A 16,653-nucleotide genomic window follows, 5' to 3' on the forward strand; every position below is an offset into this window, starting at 1 on the left:
ATGAGAATCCATTTTCAAAAGATCAGTTAGGCTATTGATAAAGACAGAATGGTTTAGAATCAAGGAAGGAAGATAAGGGCAGCCCGGGTGGCTCAGTGGTTTAGCACTGCCTTCAGCCCAGGGTGGGATCCTGGAGACCCAGGATCGAGTCCCACGTCGGGTTCCCTTCATGGAACCTGCTTCTCCCTTTGCCTGTGTCTCTGCCTCTCTCTCTCTCTCTCTCTGTATTTGTCATGAATAAATAAATAAAATCTTTTAAAAAAAGTAAAAAAGGAAGGAAGATAATGAATCATCAAATACATTTTAACAATAAAAACACAGAAACTAAAAAAAACAAATAGAGATTCTGGAATTAAAAATTACTCAACTGCACACTGAGTTAACAGAAAAAAAGAATCAGCGAATTTAAAGATCGAGCAATATACATTATCCACTCTGAATAAAATTAAACAATAAAAAAGGGAGGGAGGACCAGACTAAGACACCTGTAAATACCATCAAACACCCCAACATATACATAATGCAGTCCACGAAATAGAAAAGAGGGAAAAAAGGGACAGAACATGGCAAAAAAAAAAAAAAATTTGATGAACATTGATCTACAATCCAAGAAGATCATCAAATGCAAAGAATACAACAAACACCAAGAAGGATAAACTCGAAGAGATCTACACCTAAACACATAATAACCAAACTATCAAAAGCCAAAACAATCTTAAAATGAAAAGATAACCTCATTTCTTCTCTAAACTGATTTAAAGGATAAGTCCAATTAAACAATAATTATACGTGTAGAGCTTACATAAATATGTAACACATACAATAATACTAGCAAAAAGATGGGTAGGAAGGGAAGAGAGCTATACTGAGGTAGTTTTCTATATATTACTAGAATTATGGTAATTTTACTCTAAAGTACAATATTTTAAGTTAAAGTGGTTATTACTATAATCTTCAGAAAAGCCACTATGGAAAATAAAAAAAACCCAAAGTGACATAGTCTACCAAAAGAGAGAAAGACAAAGAGACAGAGAGAGAATAAATGATACACTAGAAAAGAAAAAAAAAGGTACTTATCAAAGAAGGCAGTAAAAAACAAAAAAGAGTCATAGAGAAAAACAGCAAAACGCCAAACATAAATCCAACCACATTATTAAATATATTAAATGTATATGGATTAAACATGCCAATCAAAATGCAGAGATTATGAAGCTATATTTTTTTTTTAAATGATCCAACTGTATATTGTGTCTACAAAAGACACACTTTGATTCGGAGAAACAAACACATGGAAAGTAAACAGCCGGGATCCCTGGGTGGCGCAGCGGTTTGGTGCCTGCCTTTGGCCCAGGGCGTGATCCTGGAGACCCGGGATCGAATCCCACATCGGGCTCCCAGTGCATGGAGCCTGCTTCTCCCTCTGCCTGTGTCTCTGCCTCTCTCTCTCTCTCTCTCTCTCTCTATTATAAATAAATAAAAATTAAAAAAAAAAAAGAAAGTAAACAGCCTTACTAATACCCAACAAAATAGATGTTAAGAAAAATGTTACTAGAGACAAAAGACACTTGGTAATGTTAAAAGTTTAATTAATCAAAAAGATATAACTGTTATAAATACGCATGCATCTAATAAGAGTCCTAAAACAGATTAAGCAAAAATAGACAGAAATAAAAGAAGAATTTCAAGCTGAATAAAACTGTAAACAACATAATTACAATTTCTGAGATGTAGCAAAAGCAGTACTCAGAAGGACTTTATAGTTTTAAAGACCTACGTTGAAAAGACCTCAAATCAGTAACCTAGTCTTCCACCCCTCAAGATGAAGCAAATCTAAACGAAGAGCAAATCACACGAAAAAAGAGGAGAGGAAGCAGAAACCGATTAAATAGAAAATTGAAAAAGAGAAAACAAATAAAATCAAAAGTTAGTTCTTTGAAAAGATCAAATTAATATTTAATTAGGCCAACCAAAAAAATTAAGATACCACAATCTAAATAATGAACATATCATATCCATCACTCCCAATTAACAATTCTTTTTTAAGTAGGCTCCATATCCAATGTGGGGCTTGAACTCACAACCCCAAGATCAAGAGTCACATGCTCTACCAACTCAGTCCACCAGGCACCCTACAGTTAATAATTCTTTATTTTCCCTTCATTTTTGAAATAGATTTCCACTAGGTACAGAATTCATTTGACTTTTTTTCTATATGTGTTAAAGGTATTAACAGTCTTCTTGTTTGCATTGTTTCTGACAAGAAATCTGACATCATTCTCATCTTTGTTCTTCTGTGTCTGCCTCCTTTTAATTTAAAGATTTTCTCTTTAACACTTTAAAGGAAATGTGATTTGAGCAATGTGATTAGAATGTGCCTGGGTATAGGTTTTCATGTTTCTTATGCCTGAGGTTTGTTGAGTTTCTTGGACTTGTAGAATATTTGCATCAAATTTGGAAAGCTTTCAGGCATTAATCATTCAAATAATAGTCCCTCTTCCCTTCATTGTTCAGGGGCTCTAATTACACAGAAACAATTTTTTTTCATAGCTTACTGATGTTATATTAATTTTGCTTTATTTTTTCATATCTGTTTCACATGGATAGTATCTATTGCCATGTCCTCCACTCCATTACTCCTTTCTTCTGCAATATCTAATTTGCCACTATTTTTCATTTCCCATATTGTAGCTTTCATCTTTAGAAGTTCAGTTTGGGTCTTTAGTAAATCTTCCATTGCTCTACTTAACTCTACATATGAATATATTTCTATTAAGTTTTAAAGTCCTTATCATTTTATTCTAACATCTGTGTCAATTCTGGGTAGTTCTGAATGATTTTTTTCCTCACTACAGGTCATATGTTTCCTGTTTCTTTGAATAAATGGTAATTTTTTTATTAGATGCCAGCCATTGTGGGTTTTCCCTTATTAGGTGGTAGATATCTCCTTATGCTTTCAAATATTATTGAGCTTTGTTTTGGAATACAGCTATGCTTCTTGAAAGCAGCTTGATCTTTTGGTTCTTTTTTGTGAGATTTGTTAGGGCAGGTCTGGAGCAAAATATTATGCCATACTAATGGGGTACGACTCTTGAATATTCTACCCAGTGCTCCACGAAAGAGGTTTGCAAGACTACTTGTTAGGAATAGACATTATTCCCAGTCCTGTGTGAGCACCCTAACCCTTTCAGTGGATCCTTCTCTTGCCTTGGATAGTTTCTCCACAGCCATCACTAATCAGTACTCTGCTAAGTATTCTAGGGGATATTCTGCACATCTCTGTATAGCTATCTCCTCTCTAGATAAAATACTAGACACTAAGTGATGGTCCTGCAAACTCTGTGAACTCTGCTTTAGTCTTGCTGGATTCAGCCCCATCTCCTCAACTCGAAGGTTTTGCCACAATTTGTCTGTCATCCTTCTTCCTGAGCTACAACCTGAAGACTCAAGATGGTAAGCTGAGCAATCTTAAGACTCATCATATCCGTTTTTGTCTCTCTCAAAAGCCACTGTCCTTCACTGTCTAAGGTCCAGTGTCTTGAAAACCACAGATACCCATACTTTGTCTGGTTTTTTAGTTTCTTCAGGAAGTAGGGTGAATACAGTCCCCCTACCCACCCTCCCCTCTGTTAAGCATCTGTTTGTTAGCTATATAATAGAGTCTGGTTTGGGGATTGTCTTTTTTTCCCTTTGTTCATTTTTCTTAAATTCCACATATGAGTAAGTGAAAGTCCTAGTTTTAATGTGGCTACTGGAAATTTTTTGAATTATATATGTGTGTCACATTATATTTCTATGACACAGTGTTATTTTACATAGCCACTGAAATTATATAATGTTGAAATCCCCTAAGAAAGTAGGGTAAGGAGACTAAGAAGGTTGACAACCAAGTCTCAATAAACTTCAACATTTAAAGGTCAAATGGGAAAGAGGGAGCTGGCAAAGTAGACTTAAAAAGGTTAACCTAAGAATTAGAAAACGAAGAAAAGCATGGTGTCATTTGAAGTCAATTTAGGAAAGCAGAGGTTGTATAAAATAGACACTGATGATTATATATACATAAGTTAACAAAAGAACATTAAGGATAAGAAGTATTATTGAGATTCCAGTTAAGATTAATAACAATGAATTCATTTTAGTTACCAATCTGTCCAGAAGGTGTGGTTTCTTCCAATAGCACTCAGCTGCCCAGTTTTCCATCTCTATAAACCAGAAATCATGGAAAATGGATACTACAAAACAAACGGATAAATTAATCCAGGACTAGGGTTTGGCCGGGTAAATGTGATAAAAGATCAGAAGGAGGGTTAAGGTGCCTGCCAAAAGACTTTTTTGAAATGACATATCATGAAAACTAAGATAGAGAAATGGAAGAGTTGAGAGATGCTAAAGAGAAAAATGGAGGAAAGTACAAAATAATGGCACTTTTTAAATTGTTTACCACTCTTTCTCCCCTCGATAACTTGTAAGCTGCTCATTGATTTTACTGAGCATAATAGTCATCCATTAAAGTTTAGTTAAATAGAACAAAATTGATCTTTCTAGATCCACAGTACGAATTCTATAGTCTATCTCATATGTTACTGATCACTTCATTTAAAGGGATTATTACATGTACTGATGTCACATCTATGCCTCTTATTATTTATTCCTTCTAATCCTGCTTCTAGTTGTTTGGGCAAAGACAGGCCTTTCATTAACAGTACAAGTCAGGGCATTACCCCTATTCCAGCAAATACTACACCGATCAACTACAACAAAAAATTCAATTTGGAGGGTATTTTTTCTAATCACTACTTTTATCTGCCCTGGTTACTCAACGTCTTTGTTCTTTATTGACCTAGAGTATACTTTTCTTTTGTAGGAGAATGAGTTATCATTGATCTAGACTCAATCAAAATATGATTTGACTATATTTGTGAGGTTTTCATACACAGCCAATAAAATTGGTATGTTTTCATTAATCAGGGAATAATTTAATAACATCTCATACAGATCAAAAGTCAATTTAATCATAAGTAGTTATGACTATTCAGTAATATAGACTGACTACTCTGTAATGATTGGTTAACTACGCAAAAGACAGAGACTATCAGAAAGTAGGATAATGACCTACAAACAAAAGATCACCATGTAATAGAAAGTATCGTGAAATCTTCAATTAATTTTTTGACTGTAGCGAGCATTCCCATTTCAAGGCACTATTTAAAATGATTAAACAGGAAGGGTGGCTTGGCCATAAATAAACCATCAACAAATTTCAAAACACTGAAATCATTCAAAGTTCTTTGAACACCATGGAATTGAACTATAAATCTGTAACAAAAAGATAACTAGAAAAATCTCAACTGCTGAGAGATTAATTAGTATACTTATGATACTTAGAAATATATTACATAGGAGTAATTCCCAGGTACAGCAGACTAATGGACCCCTAAAAATGGCCATGTCCTAACCCAGGAACCTGTAAATAAATTATTTAACTTGGCTAAAGTGACTTTACAAATGATTAAGGTTAAGAACCTTCAGATAGGGCAATTACCCTGGATTGTAAGGGTAGGCCCAACCAAATCACAAAGGTCCTTAAAATCAGATAACCTTTCCTTGCTGAGAATCAGAGTGAGATGTAACTAGGAAAGAAAGGTCAAAGGGATATAACTCTGCTGACTTAGAAGATGGAGGTAGGGATGCAGGCAGCCTCTAGAAGCTGGAAAAGGCAATGAAACAGATTCTCCCCCTAAAGTCTCTGGAAAGGAATATAGTCCTGCCCATACCTTGATTTATAGCTGAGATTCACAGCAGATTTCTAATCCACAAAATAATAATTTGTGTTGTAAATTTATGGTAATTTGTTAGAGCAGCCATAGAAAACTAATGAGACAAAATAAATATTTTGAACTGGTAACAGTGAAGATCTGATGTATCTAAACCTATGGAATGTAGCTAAAGCAGTACTTAGTGGGAAATTTATAAACTTAAACATATATAGAAAAAATGGCCAAATTCAAAGATGTAAGCTCCTAACTCAAAAAGTAAACACCAGACCTAAAGTTAAGTAGGAGAGAAAGAAACAGAAATACATAAAATAGAAAACAATGTATAAATATTATAACATTAATAAAACTGGTAAATCCTTAATATGACTGATAATGAAAATATAATACCAACATCAGGAAAGATCCAACAGATACCAAAAAGATAAAAAGATACTATAATTCCACAATCAATAAATTTGAGGGTTTCATGCTAAAAGCCAAGGCAACAAAAGCAAAAATAAATGAGACATCAAAATTAAAAGCTTCTGCAGAGCAAAGGAAACCATCAACAAAATGAAAAGGCAACATACCAAATGGGAGAAAATACCTACAAACTATAAAAGGGATTAATATCCAAAATATCTAAGGTATTCATCCAACTCTCTAACAAAAAATTTAAAAATGGGCAGAATCAGGGGATTCTTGGGTTGCTCAGTGGTTTAGCGCCTGCCTTCAGCCCAGGAAATGATCCTGGAGACCCGGGATCGAGTCCCACATCAGGCTCCCTGCATGGAGCCTGCTTCTGCCTCTGCCTGTGTCTCTGCCCCCACCCCCCCCCCCCCCGTCTCTCATGAATAAATAAATAAATAATCTAATAAATGAATGAATGAATGAATGAATGAATAAATAAATAAATAAATAAATAAATAAATAATAAAAATAAAAATGGTCAGAATCTATATAAAGGTTATCCCAAAAGTATACCAATGGCCAATAGATACGTCAAAAGGTGCTCCATACCACTAATCATCAGAAAAATGCAAATCAAAACCACAACGAGAAATCACCTCACACTTGTTAGAGTGACTGTTATCAAAGAGATAACAGGAGTTTGGAAGGATGTGAAGAACAAGAAACCCTTGTGCATTGTTGGTGGGAATATAAATTGGTGCTGCTACTACAGAAAACAATATGGAGGCTCTTCAAAAAATTAAAAATAGAACTACTACATGTTCCAGCAATTCCGGGTATTTACCCAAAGAAAACAAAAACACTTAAAAAGATATCTGCAACCCCAGTTCACTGTAGCATTATTTACAACAGCAAAAACAGAAACAACCAAAGTGTCCATCAATGGATGAATGAAGAAAATGTGGTATACACATACACACACAGGAATATTATTCAGCCATAAAAAGAACGGAATCCTGCCACTTACAACAATATGGATGAACCTTAAAGGCATTATGCTAAGTGAAATAGTTACACAGAAAAAGTAAATACCGTGTGATCTCACTTACATGTAGAATCTCCTTTTTAAAAAAAGCTCAGAGCCACAGAAAACAGACTCACAGTTGCCAGATGAGAGAAGGGGTTCAAAAAATACAAAGTTCTTCCAGTTATAAACTAAATAAATCCCAGAGGTATAATGTACAACATATTGTCAATATTATCAATAGTTAATAATACTGTATTGTATATTTGAAAGTTGTGTAGAGAATATATCTTAAAAGTTCTCATCACAAAAGAAAAAAAATTGCAATGGTTTGGGGATGGATGTTAGCAAGACTTATTACTATGATCATTTTGCAATATATACATATATCAAATCATTATGCTATACACCTAAAACATAATGTTATACGTCAATTATATCTCAAGAAGAATAATAAAGCAAAAGGGCAGAGAAAAAAAACTAACTTGACCATTTGTATGAAACATATTCTTTGAAAAATACAACTTACCAATTAGTTGATAAAAGAAGAAATATATACAATTTTAACAGTTGGATATCTATTAAAGAAATTAAATCCTTTCCCTAAAATTGCTCTTAAATTTGTTAAGTATGATATTTACACTGTGGATATGTAAAAGAATGACCTTATTTTCTGGAAATGTCTTTTACATACAGGTCAAAGCCATGATGTCTATAATTTACTTTTGATTCAGTAAATATATCTTAATACATATATAGATTTATGAATATATTTGTATATATAGATAAGACAATAAACATGAAAAATAAAAACACACAAAAATCTTGAATAAATAATAGCAACAAACCCCAGTGATATATAAAAAAAGACACACTGCAACTGAGTAGGTTTATTTCAGGAATGCAAAAGTTACTGAAAATTTTAAATAATAGTAAGTGTAGCATCTCAAGTCTGGAAGATAATGAAAACCACCCAATTTCAAATCTCCCCACATAATCTCTCAAAACAAAAAACAAAACAAATTAAAAACTTGAGGGATAAATAAAACCACATATGACCCACACCTTCAGCATTCCTAAGAAAAGAATACCATGACTTTTAGATTATCTGTAAATAGAGAAATAAACCAAATTACAACAGAGCTCCAAAGGCCCCACTATTGCAGGCGCATGAATGTAGAAACCAAAGGAGAGAGAGATTAACAGATCCCTTAAAAAAGTAGACAAGGGTACACAGGACTTAAAGAACAGTAGAAAAACAAAATGAAACATAAACACCCCCAGAAAGAAAAAGTTCAATTAAATGCCAAAATATGAAACATAAACTGGGACTTGGCAGTTTGAAAACACAGGCTATAAATATAAAGACAGACTTGAAAGTGAGTGGAACCAAAAGTGAGAGCCTTAGTAAAGCTTTTCTTCTGGGAAAGAAACAGACCCTAAAGAAAAGGGTATGATGGGGGCACCTGGGTAGCTCAGTCGGTTAAGCGTCTGCCTTAGGCTCAGGTCATGATCCCAGGATCCGTCTCTGCTCTGCAAGGAGCCTGCTTCTCCTTCTCCCTCTGTCTGCTGCTCCCCCGCTTGTGCTCTTTCTCTCTGTGTCAAATAAATAAATAAATAAAATCTTGAAAGAAAGAAAGAAAGAGAGGGAGGGATAATGTAACAGTAAAGGGGTGTAGAGAATAATGGAAAGGAGAAGACAAAGATAAGGGGCCTATAAAAACAAAAGAGAAACACCAATCACTCCCCCATCCTCACTGATAAAAGAAACTACACAGAAGAGGGGTGGACGTACAGAAGAGGACATAAACTGGAACAGTACCCTCACAAGAGGTAAGAATAGAAAAAGGCAGATCTCATGCAATCAGCGTTCTTTAGAGATCAAGATAGCAATCACTTCTGGGGAGGTAGTAATTGGAAAGGAACATATGGATGCCTCAAGAGTACTGATCAAGTTCTACTTGTTAATCCAGGTACCAGTAGCATAAGTGTGCTCCATGGGTGAAAATATATCAAGCTTTATACTTACAATATGTACTTTTCTGTAAATTCAATTCAATTAAAAGTTAAAAAAAATAGATATGATGCTTGTTCCCTAGAAAATCTAAGAAACATGTATGAGAAAACATATAAACAAACATTTTTTAACAGGGAAGGGGGAGAAAGCATATTAAGGGTCAGTGTGGGGTCAGGAAGGGTTAAGTAGAGGGTAACATTTTCATTTTATTTTGTTTCTGCCTAATAATCCTTTCTCATTTTGGTCCACTCCCCTCATATTCTACAGCTATGCTGTTTAGTTTGTATGGTTCATGAGGGATAGTTCTGCCCACCTTTGAAGGGAGGAGTCAATAACCTATACCTAATTAGGTTATTCCCTAGCTAGAAAAAGGAGGTAAAGGCATGTGACCCATGCTTGTACAGGAGCTAGAGGGAAAACACACTCTTCCTCTAGAACTCAGAGGGAAAAAAAACTCTGTAAACTTACAGCTGCCCAGGGATGGGATGAGGGGGTTATCTTTCACACCACCCAGAGATCAAAGTAAGCGGGAGAAAGGGGACTAAAAGGACAGGCCATGTATAAAGATGAGCAAACAAGCATAGAAACCCTGTGACAGTTCTTCAACACCTGAATCTAGCCAGATGTGACCACTCATTTATGTGGGCTACAACACTTTCTACGTGAGCTTCTTTGAGTTAGTTTTGTTTGCCAATAACTGAAAGAGTCCAGTATAACACAAAATTTGATAGGACTGATCTGAGTACAGGATAATTTAAAAAGCAACTGTCTCTCCATTTGTGAACATCACAACCAGAGAATCTAAAGTCTTCTCTTAGTTTCATTCTGGCTGTAAGAACAGAATAGCATGGAACTTATAAACAAAAATGCACCTCTCACAGGTCTAGAGGCTCAAAGGCCAAGAGCAAGATTCCAACAGATCTGCTATCTGGTGCTGGCTTCCTTGTCCATTGATGGCTACCGTCTCACTATGCCTTCTCACTATGCCTTCTCACGTGGTGAAAGGAGCAAAGCAGCTTTCTGAGGTCTCTAATGAGCACTAATCCCACTCATGAGGGCAGAACCCTCAGGCCTAATCATCTCTCAAAGGCCCCACCTCCAAATACCATCACTCTGGGGATTAGGTTTCAATATGAATTTTGGGAAGACACACATTCAGTCTATGGCACCTTTACCCTGAACCTATGAAATAGTTTCTTCTAAGAACACTGCATTAGTACCTGGTTTTTCCTGTTACAGACACTTCCTAGATAATTAAAGGAAACACACACACACACACACACACACACACACACACACAGGGTAATGATGGGGACAGGAAAACAGAATAGGCAACATAAAAACGACTTTCAAATCTCTATTTTTAAAATCTGAGTTTTACTGTTTTAAAATGCTTTCTTCTAGCCAGTTTCAAAACAGTTAAGATCTAAAAATTCCTCAACTAAAGCAATTTATTGAATCATAACTTATTTATTCAATTTATTGAATTATAGAGAAGAGCACATGTTTTATTTTAAAACAGAAAAGAAAAAAAAACAGAAAAGGTAGTGGAAAGCTTTCATTAAAAAGAATTCTATGTTTGTTTAGTACTGCTCTCTGAAAAGTAAAATTGCGATTTACAGATTAAAATGGACAAGCAGGTTCATACTTCAACGAGCAGCCCATATTTTCCAACTATATTACAATGATGAACCAAATATACAAGAGATATTAAGAGCACAATCAGGTTTAAATATAAGGTAAAAAATCTCTGTGGCATGTGGGATTTACTCCAGCAATGCAAAGGTAAAGAAAATCAATGTAATATACCACACATTAATAGAACGAAGGGCAGGGGTATCGGGGGAGACACATGATCATCTCAACTGAAGGAGAAAAAGCATTTGACAGAATCTAGCACTCTTTCATAATAAAACCATCCAGAAAGCTAGGAATAGAAGGGAATTTCTTCAACATGATACAGGGTACACATGAAAAATAACTAACATCATACTCAAAGGAGGGGTGCCTGGGTGGTTCAGTTGGTTAAGCATCGGACCCTTGGTTTCAGCCCAGGTCATGATCCCAGGGTCATGGTGGAGCTCCATGCTCAGAGGGGAATCAGATTCTCTCTCTCTCCCACTCGACCCCTCCCCCACTTTCTCTCTCTTTCTCAAATAAATCTTTTTTAAAAAAAATATATCATACTCAATAATAAAAGATGGAAAGGTTTCCCCCTGAAATCCAGAACAAGCCAAGGATGACTCGCTCCTTTGCAGGGATGAATAAATAACCTATACCTAATTAGGTTATTCCCTAGCTAGAAAAATGAGGTGAAGGCATGTGATTCATGCTTTTACTGGAGCTATTAAACATTTCACTGGAAGTCCTAACCAGAGCATTAGGCAAGAAGAAGAGATTTTTTAAAAAGGCATCCAAATTGAAAAGGAACAAGCAAAACTGCATCTATTCACAGAGAACATAATCTTATAGAAATCCCAAAGAATCTACCAAATAACTACTACAGCTAATAAATGAATTCAGCAAGCTGCCACATACAAGATAAAAATACAAAATCAGTTGTGTTTATAATGCCAGGAATGAACAATCCAAAAAGAAAATTAATGAAACAATTCTAATTACAATAACATCAAAAGAATAAATACCTAGGAATAGATTTAACCAAGAAAGTGAAGAGCATACACTGAAAATTACAAAACATTACAAAACATTGCTGAAAGAAATTAAAGATCTAAATAAATGGAAAGACATCCAGTGTGTTCATGGATTAGAATATACTTTTAAGATGGTAATACTCTCCATATTTATTTACAAATCTAATGAAATCCCTATCAAAATTCAGACAGCCTTTTTTGCAGAAACAGAAAACCTGATTTTCTAAAAGAAAAAATTAAAAAGTAAATAAAATCCACCATAGCTCATTTTTTTAAAATGGTGATTTTCAATTTATATAGAGTTGTAAGGGGACCCAAACAATCAAAATAATATTGAAAAAGAACAAAGTTCCCACAGAAGATCATAAATCAAATCAGCTAAGAGCCAATGCATTAGAAGACAGTATGATTATACCACCACTGCCTATTAAAATTACAGCTTTCAGTGTTGTTAGCCTTATACTATACCATACTTTGTAGTTAAGTGGACAACCCCTAAAAGTAAGTGGACTAGACAATACTTTCATAGTATCTTCAGAGTTATCCCATTGGTCAAAAATATCCCCAAGAACAATCATAGAAAACTTACATATCAACAGCATCCAGGAATACTTTTCAATGTGAGATTTATAATATATGCAGAAAATTTAAAAAGAAACAGAAAAGAGATCTTATTTTGAAGGGTCATCATTCAATTCTATATTTAAAAACCATTTTATAGTCACTATCACAACACCCAGTACATACCTATTGAAACTTCAATTGGATGAATAGATGGCTGAATAAGCAAATAATCAAATGGAAGGAAAAAGAATGAATTTCAAAATAAAGTTTATAAATATTTGATACTCTCTGAAGACTTGTTTCTTCTCCATTTTAAAAAGCTACTATAATTAGAAAAGAAATGTTTAAGAAGTAACATGGCACAGTGGAAACAAGATAAGATTTGAACTCAGAAAGACCCAGATTTAAAACTGAAACTCTTAGTGGCTTTTATTAATGGAGCAAATTGCTTGCTTTATACAAGTCTTAGTTTTCTCCACCTATTAAATGGGGATTACAGTATCTACCTTACAAACAAATAAGCCAGCAATTTTGGCACCTAGAACAAACCAAACAAAACCAGTTCTCAAATCAACTCTGTAATTCATAATGTAGCCCACAGATGGGTGCTACTAACAATGCTCGCCATCTGGTAGCTTCCTGTTTTAAATAATTATTCTTGCTAACTAGGTGCCAAGCTTCTAGAATCATTACATTAAATTTTTGCACCCTCTAAATTTTGGTGTCCTTAGACAAAGCCCAGTATGACCAGTCATAGTTCAGCTTATAGGCTTGTTCTGAGGGTTAAAAATATGTTAAGAAAAACCCCTTGTACAATGACAGGCATCTATAGACAATAAATTATTGCTGTTATTTAAATATTTTATTAATGCCTTTATGTCATCCATTTGCCATTCTACATTCCCATAATTATTCTAGAAAACCAACACTCAGAATATAGATTAATCATTCCAGGCCATTGCAAAAACAAACAAGACAGAAGTGAAAGGAAATGTATTGGAAACATTCTCTTCAAAGATTCAAGTTGATTCCTTCAATCTTGATTTTTGGATTTTCTGTCTTAAGCACATAAAGACCTGATACTTAGAAGAGCAGAAGGCACCTTAATTTCAAGAGCCATTCCTAGATTGAGGAAATAAGTGTCAGATTCAAAAGGAGAATTCAAAGTTACCAGTATCCGGGTATGCTCCTTCTCTCCTGGATGGGCAAACAGAACTGCTGCTATTGCGTTCTGCCTCTAGTCTCAGCTGTGCAAACACCAGTTAAGTAAGAAAAACATTAAGCCATCTTTATCAGATCTACAAACAACGCAGATAACCTCCTTTAGGGTGAATACTTTAGTTAGGATGAATAGTTAGTATTTAGAATAACAAAATTTGCCAAATCATAAGAACCTTGTATAAAGCACTCTTACTTAGCTCTGAAAGATCATTCTCTCTAGATTATCAGATATCCAGAAATAATGAATTTATTATAAAGCATATTAAACCAAACCAAGGTCACAGATAACAATTCTATTGTTTTTTTCCTAACAGGTAACCATTCTTATAGCAAGAATTAAATTAAAATGATGCATAGGCATTATGGTTATAGCGATGTTTCAGTAACTTTACCCTACTAAAACAAACTTTCCTGAAGAAAATATCTCTTCTACCCATAGACATCAAGTCAGCCCACAAGCTAGAGCCCCCAATTTCCCCACAAATTAAAGAATAAATCCATCATACTCAACATTACACTCGATGGTAAATAACTGAAAGCTTTTCCTCTAAGATCAGGAACAAGACAACGATGCTCATTCCCACCACTTGATTCAACATGGTACTACAAAGGTCCTAGTCATGGCAATCAGACAAGAAAAAGAAATAAAAGGCATACAAATCAGAAAGGAAGAAGTAAAACTGTCTCTATTTGCAGGTAGTATGATATTATATACAGAAAACCCTACAGATTCCACCAAATAAACTGTTAGAATTAATAACATGAAATCTGTTACAAATCATTGATAAAAGAAATTGAAGGCAAAAATAAATGGAAAGATATCCCATGCTCATGGATTGAAAGAATTAATATTGTTAAAATGTCCATACTACCCAATCCAATCTATAGCTTCCCTATCAATGCATTCCTACCAAAATTCATCCCTACCAAAATTCCATCCAAGTAGGAAATAACATTTTTCACCTAAGTAGGAAAAAAAAATCCTAAAATTTGTACGGAACCACAAAAGACCCTAAATATCTAAAGCAATCTCTGAATAAAGAACAAAGCTGGAGGCATCACATTTCCTGATTTCAAACTATATTACAAAGCTATAGGAGTCAAAACAGTATGGTACTGGCCACCTAGATCAATGGGACAAAATACAGAGCACAGAAATAAAGCCACACGCCACACATATATAGTCAATTAATTTCTGACAAAGGAACCAAAAATATACACTAGGAAGGATATTTTCAATAAATGGTATTGACAAAAATGAACAGCTACCTGCAAAAAAAATAACACTAAGCCCCTATTTTACACCACACACAAAAATTAACTCAAAATTAAAGACCTGAACATCTGCATAAAATTCACAGACCTTAAAATTAAAGACCTGAACATAAGACCTGAAACCATTAAATCCCAGAAAAAAAAACAATATACGTGTGTGTGTCCATACACACACACGGAAACATTATTCAGCCATAAAAAAGGAGGAAGGGATCCCTGGGTGGCGCAGTGGTTTGGCGCCTGCCTTTGGCCCAGGGCGTGATCCTGGAGACCCAGGATCGAATCCAACATCGGGCTCCTGGTGCATGGAGCCTGCTTCTCCCTCTGCCTGTGTCTCTGCCTCTCTCTCTCTCTCTCTCTCTCTCCCTGTGACTATCATTAAAAAAAAAAAAAAAAAAAAGAAGGAAATCCTGCCATTAGTGAAATGAATGGACCTTGAGGTCATTATGCTAAGTAAAATACCTCTGAGAAACAAATACTATACAATCTCACTTATGGTAGAATCTAAAAAGAACCAACTTACAGAAAAGATTGGTAGGTTACCAGAGGCAGGAATAGGGGTGTGAGAAAAGTAGGAGAAGGTAGTCAAAAGGTGCGAACTTCCATTTACAAGATTAACGAGTCCCATGATGTAATATACAACATTGGGACTATAGTTTAAAAATACCTTATCACATATTTGAAAATTGCTAAAAGAGTAGATCTTAAAAATTCTTGTCATAAGAAGAAAAAATTTTGTTACTTTGTGAGGGGAAGGATGCTAATTAACTAAACTCATTATGGTAATCATTTCATAATATATATAAAAAGGTATCAAATCATGTACACCTTTAGTGCAATGTTATATGTCAATTGTATCTCAATAAAACGGGGGGGAGGGGGAGTTTAACCAATAATGTCCATATGTCTGTTAGGTGGTGACTTACATACCAACCAAAAGCATTGCCCTGACATTACATGTGACACATAGTTAAAAACATAAGCATAAGAACTAAAGCAAAGGGGGGATCCCTGGGTGGCTCGGCGGTTTGGTGCCCGCCTTCGGCCCAGGGCCCAATCCTGGAGTCCCGGGATCAAGTCTCGCGTCGGGCTCCCAGCGTGGAGCCTGCTTCTCCCTCTGCCTGTGTCTCTGCCTCTCTCTCTCTCTCTCTCACTCTCATAAATAAATAAATAAAACTAAAATCTTTAAAAAAAAAAAAAAAAAAGAACTAAAGCAAAGGTTATTTTACATATTGGCTAAAAATTAGAATTCTGTGATGGTGGTTCCCACAGTTTGTATAAAGAAATTGATCACAGAATGAATAAATAACAAAAGGCTAAAAGCAATTAGTCAAGTATAATTTTTTGGATTTGATGGCACAAGAACAACTAAAACCAATCCATGGCTGGAACGGATATTGTGCTTTCAGAAAGACAGGGATATGTTAAATAGGAAAAACATATATAAATGGTAACATTCCTTGAGACAGAGGTCTAGTAGATTTGGTATCAAGTTCTAGTGAGAAATAATTCACCATATAATCACAAAGTAAATATCTAAATGATGTTTGTTATTTGCTGATATATATATCCAGAATTCTCATTTTGAAGTAAAGATTTTTATTTTTCTGGTGCCATCAAGTGGTAACATTATGAAGTGCTCGAAGTTTAAATGCAAATAACTAAGATAGAAAAATATCACGCTGATATATCCGTGTCAGTTAAACACAAGTGAATTTTTAGCACAAAATGATC

At 34.9% G+C, this 16,653-nt stretch overlaps 1 protein-coding gene across 12 annotated transcripts in view; it reads right to left on the reverse strand.

The window, feature by feature from the left end:
• The window catches only part of RPS6KC1 (ribosomal protein S6 kinase C1), a 180,835-nt gene that overhangs the window by 98,855 nt on the left and 65,327 nt on the right, over nucleotides 1-16,653 (reverse strand). For 2 of the 12 annotated variants that reach the window (XM_072733294.1, XM_072733296.1), the window contains exon 7: nucleotides 8,655-8,784. The exons of 9 other annotated variants lie outside the window; for them this stretch is intronic. The gene's annotated coding sequence lies outside the window, so the exon portion shown is untranslated. Of the gene's footprint in view, nucleotides 1-4,140; nucleotides 4,225-8,654; nucleotides 8,785-16,653 lie in introns of those variants that run through there. One more of the 12 variants, XM_026001107.2, reaches the window with a different exon arrangement.

This window comes from Vulpes vulpes, chromosome 13 (assembly GCF_048418805.1).
Source record: "Vulpes vulpes isolate BD-2025 chromosome 13, VulVul3, whole genome shotgun sequence".
In the NCBI taxonomy this organism is placed as follows: domain Eukaryota; kingdom Metazoa; phylum Chordata; class Mammalia; order Carnivora; family Canidae; genus Vulpes; species Vulpes vulpes.